Source organism: Lactuca virosa, chromosome 4 (assembly GCF_052849685.1).
Source record: "Lactuca virosa cultivar CGN04683 chromosome 4, Lactuca_virosa_CGN04683_v6, whole genome shotgun sequence".
NCBI classification, from domain to species: Eukaryota; Viridiplantae; Streptophyta; class Magnoliopsida; order Asterales; family Asteraceae; genus Lactuca; species Lactuca virosa.
Window position 1 is genome coordinate 66,829,158 of NC_136429.1, and position 18,297 is coordinate 66,847,454.

Sequence of the window (18,297 nt, forward strand, 5' to 3'; positions counted from 1 at the left end):
AAGGGGGGAGGCATAAGGAGATGACGGCTGGAAGGGGTTGCTAGGGTTAGGGTTACAGATCCTTATATACCCGATCCCATTATAAGAGTTTTCCATAATGACCAAAATGGTCCCTCCAGCTCTAATTAATTTCGAAATAGATCCATATTTTACCTTTTTAACCTCATCCATGTAAATCCCTTACAATTTAAGTCCCATATTTTACTAAGTGGCCCCTCCCTCTACAATTGTTTTCAAATGAGGTCCATAATTAACACTTTAGCCCCTGATTTCATAAATCCTTATAAACGGGGTCCAGAACTTACACTTTTAACCCTCGACTTCTGAAATTGTGACAATTAGCTCTTGGAGACCATCCTTTGATATATAATTATTTATTTTAGGGCTACCATTTGTTCATTAATTAATTTATTTATCTAATAAATAAACATGGTGTTACAGCGTGACTGTACACATCCTCTGTTTATGATCTATGATTTTGGGAAACTATGATGTTGGAAATGTTTTGAAAACTATTTTGTAAACACTTTATGATTTTTGGGTTGTATTTAAAAAGTTTAAATTCATCATGATTTTTATAGATGTTACACAGGTGTATATGAGGAAAAAATTGGCCTACTGCCATCCCAAGCATAAATTAGGGTTCATACCAATGAGCATAAGAATCGACGATTCAAGAAATTGAAATGTCTTAATCAGTAGGTGGAAGAACTGGAGGTGGAAGAAGGTGGTGGTGATGGAGGAGGGTACAAGTACAACAACTGACGCATGAGGATTTTTCGTGAGAGAGAGAGAGAGAGATGTGGCAAAGGGGTAACCGGGTTACCTCTTTATTTTCTCCAAAGTGACCAAATGGACCCGACAAAAACCACTTTGTTCTCTTAAAAGGCACGGAAAAAATTTTAGGGACTTAATGTCACACCCCCGAACCAGACGGCGGAAACGTCCGGGGGCGGGTGAGTTCATCTCGTAATATCATCACAATGTATATAAATGAATCATAGACAACATCATCACCATACATTCAATAATACAACATCCATGGTTTACATCATTGTATTTGTTCACAAATTACATGCCAAAATATTTAATGTATGATGAAAGCAAAAATACGGCAAAAGTACACATTTTCTCGATGACCGACCTGTTTACCGAGTCCCTGAAAATACAAATTATTTTGAAAATGTCAACATATATAATGTTGGTGAGTTCATAAGCATGTTTGTATGAAAACTTTGTATTATTTTGTAAACACCATAAAATCCGATATTTTCTGTAAAAAAACGGTTTGTAAGTTTTGTTTCCAATCTTGTATTAGAGCATGCGTGTTCATGTTTGATAATGTATAAAGAGAGTTTCCCAGAAAATCCTATATTTTCTGTATAATGAAAAAAGTGTGGTCTTAACCCCAATACCTGAGTAATGAAAACGTATAGAACGTACTTTGTATCGCGAAAGGAGTATATGTATTCCGTAAATTTATTTGTTTGTTATTCTCTATGTGAGTCGCTATAACCATGCTTGATATGACTGATATGCCTATCATGACGTTCTTCAGGCGTCGCGTTAGGTAATACATTTGTCACCCTAAACCGGCCCATCTAGCTGTAGTGAACAACTCAGGTGCGGGGGTGTCAACCCCGTATAGATCTATACACAAATTCTCGCTCTCCCTCCAGGAGACTCTGGTTATAACTACAAGACTTATGATGTAAACTAGGTAGGTACGAATCAAGGCGTGTCTCACAAGAGCCTTAACTAAATCTACGCGAATAGTGTGTCTTGTTGTTTAACGCTCTAAGTAATGTTTCAAGTATGTATTTTGAATACAAATCATCGGTGATAAAAATACCATTTGTTTTTATCAAAATGTCAAGTGTTTATTGTTATCAGCCCGATTAACATAGAATGTGTCGTGAGGCTCAATAAACATGAAATTGAGTATAACAGGCCCAATAAACATGTAATGAGTATGTAAAGTCCAATAAACATGTAATGAGTATGTAAGGCCCAATAATCATGTAATGAGTACGTAAGGCCCAATAATCATGAAATGAGTATATAAGGCCCAATAAGCATGTAAATGGGTATTTGAGGCCCATTTTTGTTAAAGAGGACATTTTTAGTCCATGAACCCGTGAGTTTCCAAATAAAGCCCATTTTTATGGAAAATTTACACTTTAGGCCCAAATTAACTGTATATTTTCATTTAAGGCCCTCTTTTTATGAAAAATGGCACTTTTGGGCCCATAAAACCGTATGTTGACAAATAAGGCCCAATAAAACCGAAAATCATCAATTTATGCCCAATAAACCGAAAATGACTCCAAAAGTCGATCTTGTTTATCTTTATTGTCATAAATGGACCTTTTGCATTATTTCTTTTCTTTTCTAGTAACTTTTGCATGTTAAATCTTTTCAACATTAAGTAGAGTTACTTCAAGTATTTAATTTACAAACATCACCGAGATTTGGTAGGTATTTCGAGTTTTATGAAAATTTAACATGTCTTCATGGCATAATCACAACATATAACATTAAAAATACACACACACATGCATAATGCTAAGATTAACCACAAAACTAGCTTGTATTCTCCCCCAAAAGATAGTAAAACTCAAAAACTAGGGGGTATGAAGCTCACCTTAGTGTTAGTTGGGTTTTGAAGAGAGGATTGAAGGAGATTTCGACCTTGAATGCTTCTTAGGAAGAGTTTTCGAACTTAGGGAGCTTTAGGAAGCTTGAATCACGAAAATGAGTGTTTATGAGTGAAAATCTTAGCGTAAAATGAAGTTAAACATCTTGATTATGAAGTAACTTACCAAGAATGATGAACTTGATGAAAACTTGTTAAAAACACACACCACCTCACGATTTCTTGAAGGAGAATGGAGGAGTTCTTGAAGGTTTAGAGAAGAAAGGAGATGTAAGTGAGAGTTGGATTGAGAAATGAGTGAGGTGGGGAGTGGTCTCGGCCGAGAATAAGGAGAGAAGATAGAGAAGGTAGGGTGGTTCTTGCATGGAGGTTATAAGTTGGGTGCATGGAGATATGTTAAATAATTACCTTGTTATTTGATGGTTATTAGTGAGGTGTCACCTTAATAATCACCATCTTTTCTCTTCTTTTTTTTATTAAAACCGAGGATATGAGGGGGAAAGAGAGAAAAGAATAAATATTGGGCTTGAATTGGATAGGAACCGAAAGTATGTAGCCCAACAAGAAATTTTTCGGCCCATTAGGGCCCAATAGGAGCTTACGATCTAAAAGAGGTAAAAGAAAGGGGTTTTCGGCCCAATGTGGTTAAATGAGTGGGTTTTTGGCCCATAGAGACAAAGTGAGTGCTTTTCGGCCCAATAAGGCCCATGAAAATTTTTATGGCCCAAAATACTATTGCTTAATGAATGTGGGTCCAACTAGGGCCCAAATATGGATTCTTGGCCCAAAAGAACCAAGTTGATGGGTTACTGGCCCACTAGGCCCAATAAAGGAATCCTGGTCCGATAAGAGATTTGAACTAGGAAGTTAGGGTTACAAACCCAAAGTTGAGTGAATATAGCGTATTGAATTAGGTTTAGGGCTTCACGAGTGAGTTTTGACTTGAATTGTCACTTTGAATGAACCACTTGCATTGTATTAACATTAAGGTTACAAGATATGCTAGAAGTTAATTACACATGGACAAAATTTCCTAGCCCTAAAATACTAGTTGTGACACTTAATGAACAAAGATGTAATAAATACATAATATGACTGTTGCCTCATTTTCCTATTTTCTTGTTGTATACATCTTCTTCATTTTGTTTTATTTCATAAATATTTGTGAGCATAATAAAACTTTAACATCAAATTCTTTACCCTATCAAATAAATTAATTTTATAGAAAAAAATATTTCAATATAGGTCCACTCGGAGAGGCACAGACTTGATAACGTAATTAAAGTTGATACTTTCATTTTACTTATATTATAATATGATTGCCTTGATTCAACTGTCCATAATCTTGCTGATAAATTATAAACCTGTTATTAGTAAAAACAACAAGTTTCAAATATTAAATTATTGTTTAAAAGTAATATAAATTTTTTAAGTCAATAAAAGATTGAAAATTTCATATTACATTGAATTAGTTATTTTCAACGTCACTCACATATCAGTACTTTTACCATATATTTTTATTTCATGTGTAATCATGTGATGATAATAGAGACCATTTTATTTTAACCTCGTTTATTTGAAACTCTCAAATTTTTTTCTAACTTCTATTTTAACTAACACATTGAATTTATTTATTATTCTAATTTTAATATTAATTCTTTAATTTTCAACCTAATATACTAAATTTATCCATTTAAATTGTATGTAAAATATTCTAACATGGAGTTCTAAACTAACAACTAATTGGTCATGGGTTCAATCCTTGGCAGAGGAGAAAAAATAATTATTTGTCGTTCCAAAAAAAAAGTTGTATGTAAACCATTATCTGTTTAATAATACCAGTTTAAGGTAACACGTTTTAAATTGCATTGATCATTTTTTGTAGCCAGATGGTGTGAGAGACACTAGGTGGTATTGATTCGTGTCTCATATTCTTATGAATCATCTTCGATTAAAGTAAATCTTGGCAAAAGGGGAATAAGCTTGCCCAATTTGTGACATTCCTAATGAAGATATATGTTACACACCAATTTGAGAAGATCAGTCTCCCAAGAACTAAAGAAATAGACAACGAATTGGAGTAGTTTTCTGATATGTTTTATTCATCCCAAACTTGAATTAAATACAAAGAAAAACAAGTAGTGCTAACATAATTCTAGGAATTGGAGAATATGCAGGAAATGGATAAAGTGGTGCTAACAAACAGGAACTGATAAAGACTTTCATGGCAAGAATTAACCAATTAATCTGCACGTTTTAGTCCTTGAAACGATTGTGTTTTGTGATGATTATTTTGGGTCGAGAGGTAGCCATTGGTTCTTTGTTGTGGGCTGTCTTTTGGGCTCTTGTGTGTTGGTCCATATCAATACCTCCCCACTTGAAATGGGACTAGTCCTCGAGTCCATGTATGAATGTTGGGAATCGAAGATTGAAGTCTTCTGCATCTTCCCATGTTGCGTTTGAGATGTTGATATTAGCCTATTGGATCAAGAGTTGGTTGATGTTGTTGTATCTTCGAGGTTGAAGGATAGTTGTTGCTACTGGTGGTTCTAGTGGACTGTCTTGCACCCAGTCTGTGGAAAACTCGGTGGCAGCTGTTTGTTCGAGGCTTTGATTGAGTAGGGAAACGTGAAACACTGGATGGACTCGAGATGTGTCTGGTAGCTGGAGGCGGTAGGCCACGAGGCCTATTTTCTCTATGATTTTATATAGTCCAAAGAAGCGTTTTGATCGCTTTTGGGAATCTCGTGCCTCTATAGAGTGATGAAGGTAGTTACGGAGGTGAAGATAAACCATGTCGCCGACTTGGAAGTGCTTTTCCTGTCGTTTTTTATTTTCTTTCTTGTTCATGCGATCTCTTGTTGTAACGAGTGTAGTTTTCAATGTATCAATGATGTGTTGGTGTTCTATGAGTGTCGCATCGATTGAAGTTGTGGGATTGGTACCGGGGTGGTAGTTATGAATGGTTGTCGCATCTCTTCCATACATGGCCTTGAAGGGAGTCATCGCAATAGCCGAATGAAAACTTGTGTTGTATCAGAACTTAACGAGGTATAAGCAGCGGTACCAGGTGCGAGGTTCTTCAAAGATAAAGGCACGTAAATATGACTCCAGGCAGCGATTGACAACTTCTGATTGGCCATCGCTTTGGGGATGGTATGCACTTGAGTGGCGGAGTTTGGTACCCAATTGCTTGAAGAGTTGGGTCCAAAAGTGGCTGAGGAAAATGGGGTCTCTATCAGAGATGATGGATTTAGGCAATCCATGGAGGCGGTAAACTTCGCGGAGGAAAATGCTAGCAAGTGAGGTGGCGGAGAAGTTGTTTGGTAGAGTGATGAATTGCGCGTATTTGGTTAGGCGATCTACGAGTACCCATATTGCATTTTTCCCCATGGATGGAGGGAGATAAGTGATGAAATCCATTGTGAGATCGTCTCATGGCTTTGACGGAATGGGTAGTGGTTGTAATAGACCATAGGGTTTGTGGGTGGAATTTTTTATTATTTAGCAGACCGAGCATTGGTGGATAAAAGTGGTGATGTCTTGTTTCATTTTTGGCCAATAAAAAGAAGTTGTGAGACGACGAGATGTGACGTTGATACCGGCATGACCTCCAAGGGTTGAGCTGTAAAATTCCTACAAAATGAGCAAACGAAGTGAAGGAATGTTAGGGATAAAAAGGCGGCCTTAGAAGTAGACCACGCCGTCTTGTTTTTTATGGTGAGGCGGGGAGGTGGGATCTTACACCAATTATGTCATCAATCTCTGATCGTCTTGGTGATCACGAAAATATATTCGTAATTCGTCCAACCATAATGTTGTAGGTCTAGATAAGGTGAGTAAGCTTGGGTGATCGATTCGACTGAGGGCGTCGACTACCTTGTTTTCTTTCCCGGGTTTCTAATGAAGCTCGAAATCATAGCCCATAAGTTTCGTAAGCCATTTATGTTGTTCGGGGGTTTGGATCACTTGGGTGAGGGGGTGTTTTAAGCTGTGATGGTCCATGTATATTCTGAATCGTCGTCCTAACAGGTATCAACGCCATTTCTTTACCGCTTCAGTAATTGCATAGAGCTCACAGACATAAGCGAAGTTGGTTTGGAGATGATCGGGCAATTTCTTGCTAAAAAACGATATCGGTTTATCATGTTGGGATAAGACTGCTCTGATAGCTACGAATGACGCGTCAGTGGTGACATCGAATCGTTGGTTGAAGTCAGGAAGGGCAAAGGTGACGAGAGACGACATCGCAACCTTCAAGTTGGAGAAGGAGGTGGCTGCGTCTTGGGCCCAGGTGAATGAGGGTTTTTTTTTAAGATGTCAGTCAATGCTGAGGCGATATGGGCGTAGTTGGGTACAAATCGATGGTAGTAGCCCGTTAGGCCCAAAAAGGCTCGTAGGCTAGTGAAGGAGTTAGGGGTGGGCCAAGACTGTATTGAGATTAATTTAGCTGGGTCTGCAGGAATTCCTTTAGCTGAAATAATGTGCCCAAGGAAGGGTATCTCTGTGATGGCAAAGAGGCATTTGGAAGCTTTGGCGTGAAATTGATTCGTTTGTAGGGTGTCAAATACTATTTTCAAATGTTCGTAGTGTTGATCGATGGTGTTGCTGAAGACCAGAATGTCATCGAAGAATACGAGGACGAATTTGCGAAGGGCTGGCCTGAATAAGTCGTTCATTGCGGCTTGAAATGTAGATTGTGCGTTGGTAAGGCCAAAGGGCATAACAAGGAATTCATAATGGCTATCGATGGTGCGTAAGGCGGTTTTGTGTATGTCGGTGGGTTTCACTCGTATTTGGTGATAGCCTGCTCGTAGATCGATTTTGGAGAAGATAGTGGCAGCATAGAGTTCGTCCAGTAGCTCATCCAAGTTGGGTATTGGAAATCGGTCGCAGACTATGACTGCGTTAAGTGCACGGTAGTCAACACAGAAGCGCCGTGTCCCGTCTTTTTTCTTGACAAGGAGCACTGGTGAGGAATAATGTGACAACCGGCTATTTCGGGTCAACAAAAGTCAAGCAAGTCAAACAAAAGTCAAGCAAGTCAAACAAAAGTCAAATATATAAGTCTTAAAGCATGAAATTATGCCGTGCTTAAGAGATTTCGGTTTTGGGAATCAAAAATCATGAGATTTCGGTTGTGATGGACCGAAATCTCATCCCATGGTCAAAATCATGACATGTTAGGACCGAAAACACCTAAGACCGAAATCATGCTTGATCCAAATCATGCCTAGGACCGAAATCACATGTGATTTTGGTGGGCTAAGGGTGAACTCGGTGGTGATTAGGCCAAAAACACCAATTGGATAAGGTGATGCTTTTCCCAATGTGATATAATCCACATACCAATGCAAATATCACATCACCCTGACCCCCATATATATATATATATATATATATATATATATATATATATATATATATATATATATATATAGAGAGAGAGAGAGAGAGAGAGAGAGATAGGTTCAGGTGTTTAAAGTAAGTATTGTGTTATTGTATGCATAAATGTGGGTCAATCATTTCAAAAACTTAAATAAGGATATATAATCTTAACTATTAATTAATTTTGTTAATTAAATAAAAATTTAATTAATCCCTAAAATATTGGATGACTTTCCTTTAAATCCCTTGAAACCGTTACTGCTTCTTTATCACCGATCCATCCCTTCTTTTTCAACCTAACCGATGCCGATGATTGAAGAAGATAAGAGGCTGGAGCTTGCCCGTTCGCCGACCAACACCATCAGCCACCACCGAGCCACCATCGCCACCGAACACCATCAACCACCATCGTTCATCTTCAACAGGTAACATACTCTTGTTTTTTCCCTTTATTTGGGGATCGACGTTTCTCTCTAGCGACAGTCGCTGCCTTTCCGCCAACGCCGCCCCTCCTCCAGAAAATTAGTAAGTTTCTCTGCTCAATCTATGAAATCGATTTTTCTGAAACTGAAGTTGAAATCTGAAAGCGATTTTCAATGCTTCGCCACTTTTTCTCAAAGAAAAAAAGTGATTGCCCACCTAGCTTACAATGGAAAGTATAATTCGCTTTGAATATTCAGTTCTACAAACGACTTTATTTACTTTATTGATGGGGTTCACGTGGGACGCCTTTGTAGGTGGTGTTGATTACAATCTTCTATCACTTTTAAGATTTTCAATTTTGCTCATGGAATTGTGATTAACTGGATAGGGATTTGCAATTGGAAACGGACTCACTGAACCTGGAATCTAATTCAAGGCGGATGTTGATTTCGCTTTGGAAAATCAGTTAATTACAAAAAAATATTACAATGAATTGATTCAAATAGTACCAAAGTGTGAAGAATCAGTGAAAAAGGCATTAGGGGTACCAGAGGAAATACACTTTGGGGCGTGTAATGGTGAGGTGTATGGAGCAATGAAGGAAGACATTATGAGAAACCTTGAAGTTGGGATTCCAGTGCTTTTGGAATATGGTATTCAGATGCTTGTTTATGCTGGGGAATATGATTTTATTTGCAATTGGTTAGGTAAGATACGAATTCCAATTCTGTTGGAATGGAATCACGAAATCCAATTCTATTGGAATCACAGAAGTTGATGCTTGAAGAACGGACCAAAAAATTGAAACGGGCCACATTATTCTTTTGGAATGTATTAGTCGTTGTTAGATTTTGATGTTTTCTTTCCCGATTTGAAAGTTTTTTTAGTTTTATTCTTTAACAATAAATGTAATTCTTAGCAATTGTTACTCGCATTCTATAAGAATTAATGTAATGTTTGTTTTTATTCTTCAATTGATGGTTCAAGAATTTGTTATTCTCCAAGAAGTTTTTAAAGTTATTTTTAAACTGATGGTTCAAAACTATTGTTTGTCTTCAAAATATTCATTCATTTAAAACATTTATTTTGTCAGAATAGATAATCTGACATTCTCATAGAATATCATTCTAACAGAATTATCTTAGAATTATAATCTAATTAATTAAAAAATGAAAATTCAAAATTAAAAAAATCAAATATATCTCAAAATTCGAAACTTTTTATTAATTAAACTTGTGTTTCCTAATTAGTAAATTTTTTGGTAAATTAAGAAACTGAATGTTACCTATTTATCCATACAATAACACAATAATCACTTTCTTAATTTACCAAAAATGATTGGCCCACATTTATTCATACAATAACACAATAATTAATTTGAATAGAATAACCTAAGCATATATATATATATATATATATATATATATATATATATATATATATATTAGGCCGAAATCTTCATGCATAAGGTTCATTACATCTTCAAACTCTCCCAATTCTCTCTCAATATCATACAAACATCTTCAAAACTTCATACAGTTTCCCAGAAACACTTCCAAACTTTCCTAGGAAAACTAGTTCTTCATTTGATTCTTGGCAATTATTGTAAGTACCCTTGTTTAATCTAGTGTTTTTATAACACTTTCATGCTGTTTAACTAATCTACACATAATATCGTGTGTTAAATACTTATAGGATACGAACACCTTCACGTATTCTAACTTGAAGAACATTCCTATCACGTTGTTATCTAGCCAAGAACACACTCGAGGTGAGTTCATACCCTACAATTTTCAAGATTTTTCTATGTTTTAGGGGGCGGGGATACAAGTAAAACACAAGAAACTTGTGTTAATATACAAACCATTACATATGTTATTCTTACAGTATATATATATATATATATATATATATATATATATATATATATATATATATATATATACGGGTACAAATTTGATTACAATAATAAACTTTATAAATATAGTTTATAAGACTTTAACCCTTTTGTAACATGTTGAGCAAAAGGGTATAATTATATAAAAATACATATATAATTGTTTCATTCCATTTTATTATCATAGTAAAAATGATAATGTTCATACAAAGGATTTTTCAATACAGCGAAACACTTTTATAAACTATAATAGGTATAGTTTATGGGACATAGACGCTATTTTACCATTTCGGGATACAATACAAAAATAATTATTTAAAGACATAATTATTTCACACCACGTAACTACTATGGAAGGATAATACTTCCAGATTACAAAATGGGTTTTCATTATACTATACGTAAACCGTTAATGCGGCTTTGTGAGACATACCTTCACCGTACTTACCAAAGTACATACTAAAGTCTCTGTATTATAACCAGAATCTCCCGTAAGAGTGTGTGACACTTGTGTATAGATCTATACGAGACTAACAATCACGCACCTAAATTGTTAGCTACAGTTGGACCGGCAGGTCTGGGGTGACAAATGTCGTACCATTCCGACGTCTGAAGACCGTTGTACAGGCCAACTAGGTCATTAGCATGGTTATAATAATTCACAAGGGGTATTAACAATACGTTTGGTTTACGAATGCATACATATCTTCAAATGGTTTTATTTAGATAAAACTACATTACACTATTTTTCAGTACAATACAATTTACATTTCTGGAAACATGCATTCAAATGGTTTTATAAAGATATAAAACTACAATATACTACTTCAGAGTACAACAATACTTATACATTTTCAGTCTTAGGGTTCCTAAGACTACAATTCACTTTAAAAGAAAATATTGGATTTTCTGGAAGAAAACACTATCATTTTCAAGGAACAATGGCATATCTTTCTCATACAAAATGCTTATGAACTCACCAACTTAAATGTTGATACTTTTTCAAAACCACTTGTATTATGAGGGAATTAGTAGAAAGGTACCCACACAGGTTTTGTGAAGATGGAGCGTAGCAGTGTTACGTCTTATATTTTTGTCGTATGTTTTTTTTTGGAGCCAAACAAACAATGAATCGAACTCAATGTAAATATTAAATTATTAATACGATAGTTGTAATACTTTAATCTCTATTAATCAATTGTTATGATATTGTACATGAAAGTCATCCACCCCCAGACGTTTCTGCCGTTTTACTCGGTTTGGGGGTGTGACAGATTGGTATCAGAGCATTGTTTATAGTGAACTAAGTATATCAAACCATGTAAGATATACAAGTATAAATACAATGGGACTAAAACACTCTGACCAAGAAATATAGTTTTTTAAATATACATATTTTTATAAAAGTGTCGTAATAAGAACCATACTAAAAGTATTTAGATAAGTTGGACGCTGAGGTTAAGCCTAAATAGTTATGTAATAATATATGGGATGAATATAGCCTGATCAACTATATTTTTGCAAGATATGACTAACATGTGTTTGGGAATAATCGTGGTGAACAACGAACCTAAAACTTACCAACCCTATATACCTAGAAACTTTAGAACCAAACATAAAGTTTAAAATATTATAGGAGTATTTTATGATACTATAGAACCACACACTTAGATTCTTTATGTACCTCCATTCTCGCGCAAACGACATGGCCGGATTTCTCCACAAAGACCCCTACTACCCTACCGCGACAGCCAACAGAGGGATCGAGGAGGAGGCATGAGCCCCCTTTTTACCTCTCTCTTTCCAGGATGCGCCCCCGCAATGGGCGACCCAGCTCCATGCATAAGCTGGAGAAGACAGCCGTCGATCGACATTTGACATACACCCACTACGTCATGATCCGGGCCCTAGAACCCACAGATCGAGCACTACCTCTGATTGTACCATGAATGAACCGCTTGGGCACTCGGGTTCAGGCTTTCCATCATAAAATAATGAAGATCAGTGGCGAAGCCCGGAACACGACATTGCAAATTCGACACATCCACGAGGAACAAGAACATGATACGGAGGCCATACCAAACCAACAAGCAGATCAGGAGAACAATACAGACCGCCTACACTCCTTAGAGGAGGAGATAACCGTAATAAGACGACCAATCCTTACAACTGAAACTAGGGTAGTCATAGCGAAACAGGGAGCGGAGGAGGCCACTCGCGAGATGTGTGAGATGGCGGGACACCTTGTGTATCATTTTGGTATATGATAGACTAGTATATCCTGGTAAGTTAGTGACTACACTACTCACACTATGTGTTAGGCTTATTGCATCTTTCATCACAACTAGTAGTAGTAAATCAAGTGAGATATGCCCTCCCAAAACCCATGAAACCCGAACCAACTTAAGGTTTTGACATCTATATGTTATTTTGGGTAACTTAAAATTTTTACAATACCTACTACTACTTACTACCATAAGTACATCACGAGGATGTTGGTCGAAATATTGGAATCGTACAACAAAGCATGATATCTATATGTATATATAGATATAGATGGGATACAACTAGCAATGACCATAGCTACTTATGAACTCTTTTCATACCATACAACAAGAATCATGCCATCATGCGAAAGTAACCAGCACACCTGCGCAACACCGGTTCTACAAATGACTGAAAGCATCTAGGGATCGACAAAAGAGCTATGCAGATAAACGACGAAAACCCTTGGAATTCCAGGTTGTTGACCGCGTTCTGTTAAAGGTCTCACCCTGGAAGGGAATGATACGTTTTGGAAAACGTGGAAAACTAAATCCAAAGTACATCGGGCCATTCGAGATTCTTGCTAGAATCGTCCCGGTAGCTTACAAACTTCAACTACCGCAGGAACTCAGCAACATACACCCCACTTTCCACGTGTCCAATCTGAAGAAGTGTCTGTCCGACGAGACTCTTGTAATCCCACTCGATGAAATTGAGATAAACGAGAGCCTACACTTCGTAGAGGAACCTGTAGAAATCATGGACGGGGAGATCAAGAGAACGAAACAAAGCCAAATACCAATAGTGAAGGTCCGCTGGAATGCCAAGCGAGGACCTGAATTCACTTGGGAACAAGAAGACCAGATGAAACAAAACTACCCACATCTCTTCCCTAGTTCATGAGCCCCAACTTTAGAACTAATTTTGGGGCGAAATTCCCTCTATTGGGAGATAATGTGACAACCGGCTATTTCGGGTCAACAAAAGTCAAGCAAGTCAAACAAAAGTCAAATAGATAAGTCTTAAAGCATGAAATTATGCCTTGCTTAAGAGATTTCGGTTTTGGGAATCAAAAATCATGAGATTTCGGTTGTGATGGACCGAAATCTCATGCCATTTCCGAAATCATCACATGTTAGGACCGAAATCACATGTGATTTCGGTGGGCTAAGGGTGAACTCGGTGGTGATTAGGCCGAAAACACCAATTGGATAAGGTGATGTTTTTCCCAATGTGATATAATCCACATACCAATACAAATATCACATCACCCTAACCCCCACATATATATATATATATATATATATATATATATATATATATATTAGGCCGAAATCTTCATGCATAAGTTTCATTACATCTTCAAACTCTCCCAATTCTCTCTCAAGATCATACGAACATCTTCAAAACTTCATACAGTTTCCCAGAAACACTTCCAAACTTTCCCAGGAAAACTAGTTCTTCATTTGATTCTTGGGAATTATTGTAAGTACCCTTGTTTAATCTAGTGTTTTTATAACACTTTCATGTTGTTTAACTAATCTACACACAATATCGTGTGTTAAATACTTATAGGATACGAACACCTTCACGTATTCTAACTTGAAGAACATTCCTATCACTTCATTATCCAGCCAAGAACAAACTCGAGGTGAGTTCATACCCCTACAGTTTTCAAAAAATTTCATTGTTTTAGGGGGGGGGGGGGGAATACAAGTAAAACACAAGAAACTTGTGTTAATATACAAACCATTACATATGTTATTCTTACGATATATATATATATATATATATATATATATATATATATATATATATATATATATATATGGGTGCAAATTTGATTACAATAATAAACTTTATAAATATAGTTTATAAGACTTTAACCCTTTTCTAACGTGTTGAGCAAAAGGGTATAATTATATAAAAATACATATATAATTGTTTCATTCCATTTTATTATCATAGTAAAAATGATAATGTTCATACAAAGGAATTTTCAGTACAGCGAAACACTTTTATAAACTATAATAGGTATAGTTATGGGACATACATGCTATTTTACCATTTCGGGATACAATACAAAAATAATTATTTAAAGGTATAATTATTTCACACCACGTAACTACTATGGAAGGATAATACTTCCACATTACAAAATGGGTTTTCATTATACTATACGTAAACCGTTAATGCGGCTTTGTGAGACATACCTTCACCGTACTTACCAAAGTACATACTAAAGTCCTTGTATTATAACCAGAATCTCCTGTAAGAGAGTGTGACACTTGTGTATAAATCTATACGGGACTGACAATCCCGCACTTAAACTGTTAGCTACAGTTGGACCGGCAGGTCTGGGGTGACAAATGTCATACCGTTCCGATGTCTGAAGAACATCGTACAGGCCAACAAGGTCATTAGCATGGTTATAATAACTCACAAGGGGTATTAACAATACGTTTGGTTTACGAATACATACATATCTTCAAATGGTTTTATTTAGATAAAACTACATTACACTATTTTACAGTACAATACAGTTTACATTTCTAGAAACATGCATTCAAATGGTTTTATAAAGATATAAAACTACATTATACTACTTCAGATTACATCAATACTTATACATTTTCAGTCTTAGGGTTCCTAAGAGTACAATTCACTATAAAAGAAAATATTGGATTTTCTGAAAGAACACACTATCATTTTCAAGGAACAATGGCATATCTTTCTCATACAAAATGCTTATGAACTCACCAACTTAAATGTTGACACTTTTTTCAAAACCACTTGTATGCTCAGAGAATTAGTAGACAAGTACCCACACAGGTTTTGTGAAGATGGAGCGTAGCAGTGTTACGTCTAATATTTTTGTCATATGTTTTTTTTGGAGTCAAACAAACAATGAATCGAACTCAATGTAAATATTAAATTATCAATACGATGGCTGTAATGCTTTGATCTCTATTAATCAATTGTTATAATACTGTACATGAAAGTCATCCACCCCAGACGTTTCCACCGTTTTACTTGGTTTGGGGGTGTGATAAATAAGGGCTTTGACTGGGTTGTATAACGCCTTCCTGTAACATTTCTGAAATGAGTGTGGTCATGATTTCTTTTTGCTATTGTGGGTAACGGTAAGGTTTGGCATTTATGGGTTTGGTGTTTGGAAGGAGGGGAATGTTGTGGTTATGTGTTTGATCAGGTGGAAGTCCATGGGGGATATCGAATAAGGGTTGGTGGTCGGCGATTAATTTGGCGATGGTGGGTTGGGGTGGGGTTTGGTGTCGGAAACTAGTGTGGCTGGGGTTTGATGGTGAAAAAGCATGGTGTGTAGGGAGGCAACAGAGTTTTTACGGATGAGTGTGTGGAGGGAACTTGAGGATACTTGAGCGAAGAGCGGTTCACCCTTGAGGGTGCATTTCTTATTGTCGACGATGAATGAGATTTGTGGAATGGAAAATTCAGCGATCAATGGTCCTAGTGAGCTAAGCCAGGTGATGCCAAGGATAATGTCTGCTCCTTCAACAGGGAGCACGAAGAGGGGTACCGAGAAACTGGTTTTGTTGAGTTCGAGTGCCACACTTGGGAAGAACCCATTGCATTCTAGGTTGTGACCGTTCCTAATCATGACAAGGAATGGCGTGATGTTGATTGGTTGTTGTGGAAGTAGGGCAACGATACATGGTTGAATAATATTATGGGTACTTCCACAATCTATGAGGGTGGTGATGGGGTGACCTTGGATGTGTCCGGTGACACGGAGGGCCTGGTGAGATTGGAGTCCAAAAAAAGCAGCATTGGAGAGAGACAAGAAGTGTGGTTGTTGATGTGTTCCCTGTTCAAGGTGTAGGTTGGTCATCTGATTGATTGTGTCGAGACTGGGGTCGGAAATAGAGCTTGCGTGGGTATCCATGGGGTCGTCATTATCAGCTATCAAAAGGAACTGGGAGGGCTACACTTATGACCTGGATGAAATTTTTCTGGGCATCTGAAACAAAGACCCTCTGCTCTGCGTTTTTGTAGAGATTTTGGGGAAAGGCGAGAAAAGGGAAGTTGGTTGGAGTTTATGTTGGTAGATGGGAGAGCCAGCGTTGTGGCTGGTGTTGGTAACAGGGGTGTTGTGGGAGGTTTGGAGTATGAGCTGGATGTGGGTGTGTATGGGTGAGAAGATGAGTTGTAGCGATGTCGATTAGTATTGAGTTTTTCTTCGATAAGTTTTGCTAGCTTGTATGTTTGGTTGAGGGATTGAGGGTTGTGGAGTGCGATTTCTGCTTGTATGTCGGAACGTAAGCTCGAGATGAAACAGTTACGTAGGGCGTGGTTAGGAAGATCATCGACACAATTGCTAATTTTCTCGAATTCAGCTTGGTAGGCCGCTACGGTAGAGACCTGTCTGAGTTTGAAGAGGTTGGCTTCGTGGTTTTCATATGAGGAAGGGCCGAAGCGGGTTTCAATGGAGCGGGTGAACTCTTGCCATGTACCGAGGAGGTTGTTTGTGGAGAGGTGTTTGTACCAGCTTAGGGCTTCGCCGGTGAAGTAGAAGACAACTAGGGTAATCCGTTGGTTGGTTGGTATGTTATAATAGGTGAAATAGTTGTTAGCTTGGAAGATCCAATCGAGAGGATTGGAACCATCAAAATTAGGGAGTCGCATTTTTGGGGGATGGGGTTGGTTATAGTTTACCGGTGGTGGAGGAGGAGGAGGAGGTGGTGACGGTAGTGGTTGTTGGTTGTGTTGTTGGGTGAGGGTAGTGAGAAGTTGAACAACAGTGTTCAGGGTGTCGTGTTGAGTAGCCATGCGAGCCGATTAGGGTAGTCATGTTGGCGATTAAGGTATCGAAGCGGCCATTGGAGACTATAGATAGCTTGATGAGGGCGTTGAGCTGGAGCCCGAGAAAATAATGCTTATAAGATGGAGCCCGAGAAAATAATGCTTCAAAAGGTGACTTATTTTGTAACGCCCGAGTAGGGAGACGATTAATAATGTAGATTGCAGAACGAAATGCATGAACCCAATAAGAAGAAGGAGCGTGCCCATTGAATAGCATAGCAAGTCCGGTTTCAACGATGTGACGGTGCTTTCGTTCCACCCTCCCGTTTTGTTGTGGAGTGTACGGGCAAGAAATGCGATGAAATGTGCCATTTTTTTCAAGAAAATCGCGAACATGATGATTTATGAATTCCGTGCCCCCATCACTTTGAAAAACCTTATTTTTGAAGAAAATTGTGTTTGAACAAAATTGATAAAAGCCCCAAAAACCATATGAAAACTTGATTTGGTTTTGAGAGGATAGAGCCACATAAATCTCGAATAATCATCCACAAATAGAGCATAATAGCGATAACCATCAATAGAATCCACGGGTGACGGTCCCCATAGATCACAATGAACTAAATCTAACACATATAAAGCTCGTTTATCATTAAGTTTAAAAGGTAAGCGATGTGCTTTAGCAAGTTGGCAAGGAGAACATACAACGGGTGACAGTAATAAAGATGTCACCGATAAGTGTCCCAATTTATTTAATAGAGAAATAGTATCAAAAGAGACATGACCCAAACGGGAATGCCAAAGTTCAAATGATGCCTTCAGTCTTGAACGTGCAACAGCTGTAAGTGCTTGAGATTCATGAGAGAGAACATATAGTCCTTGTTCACAT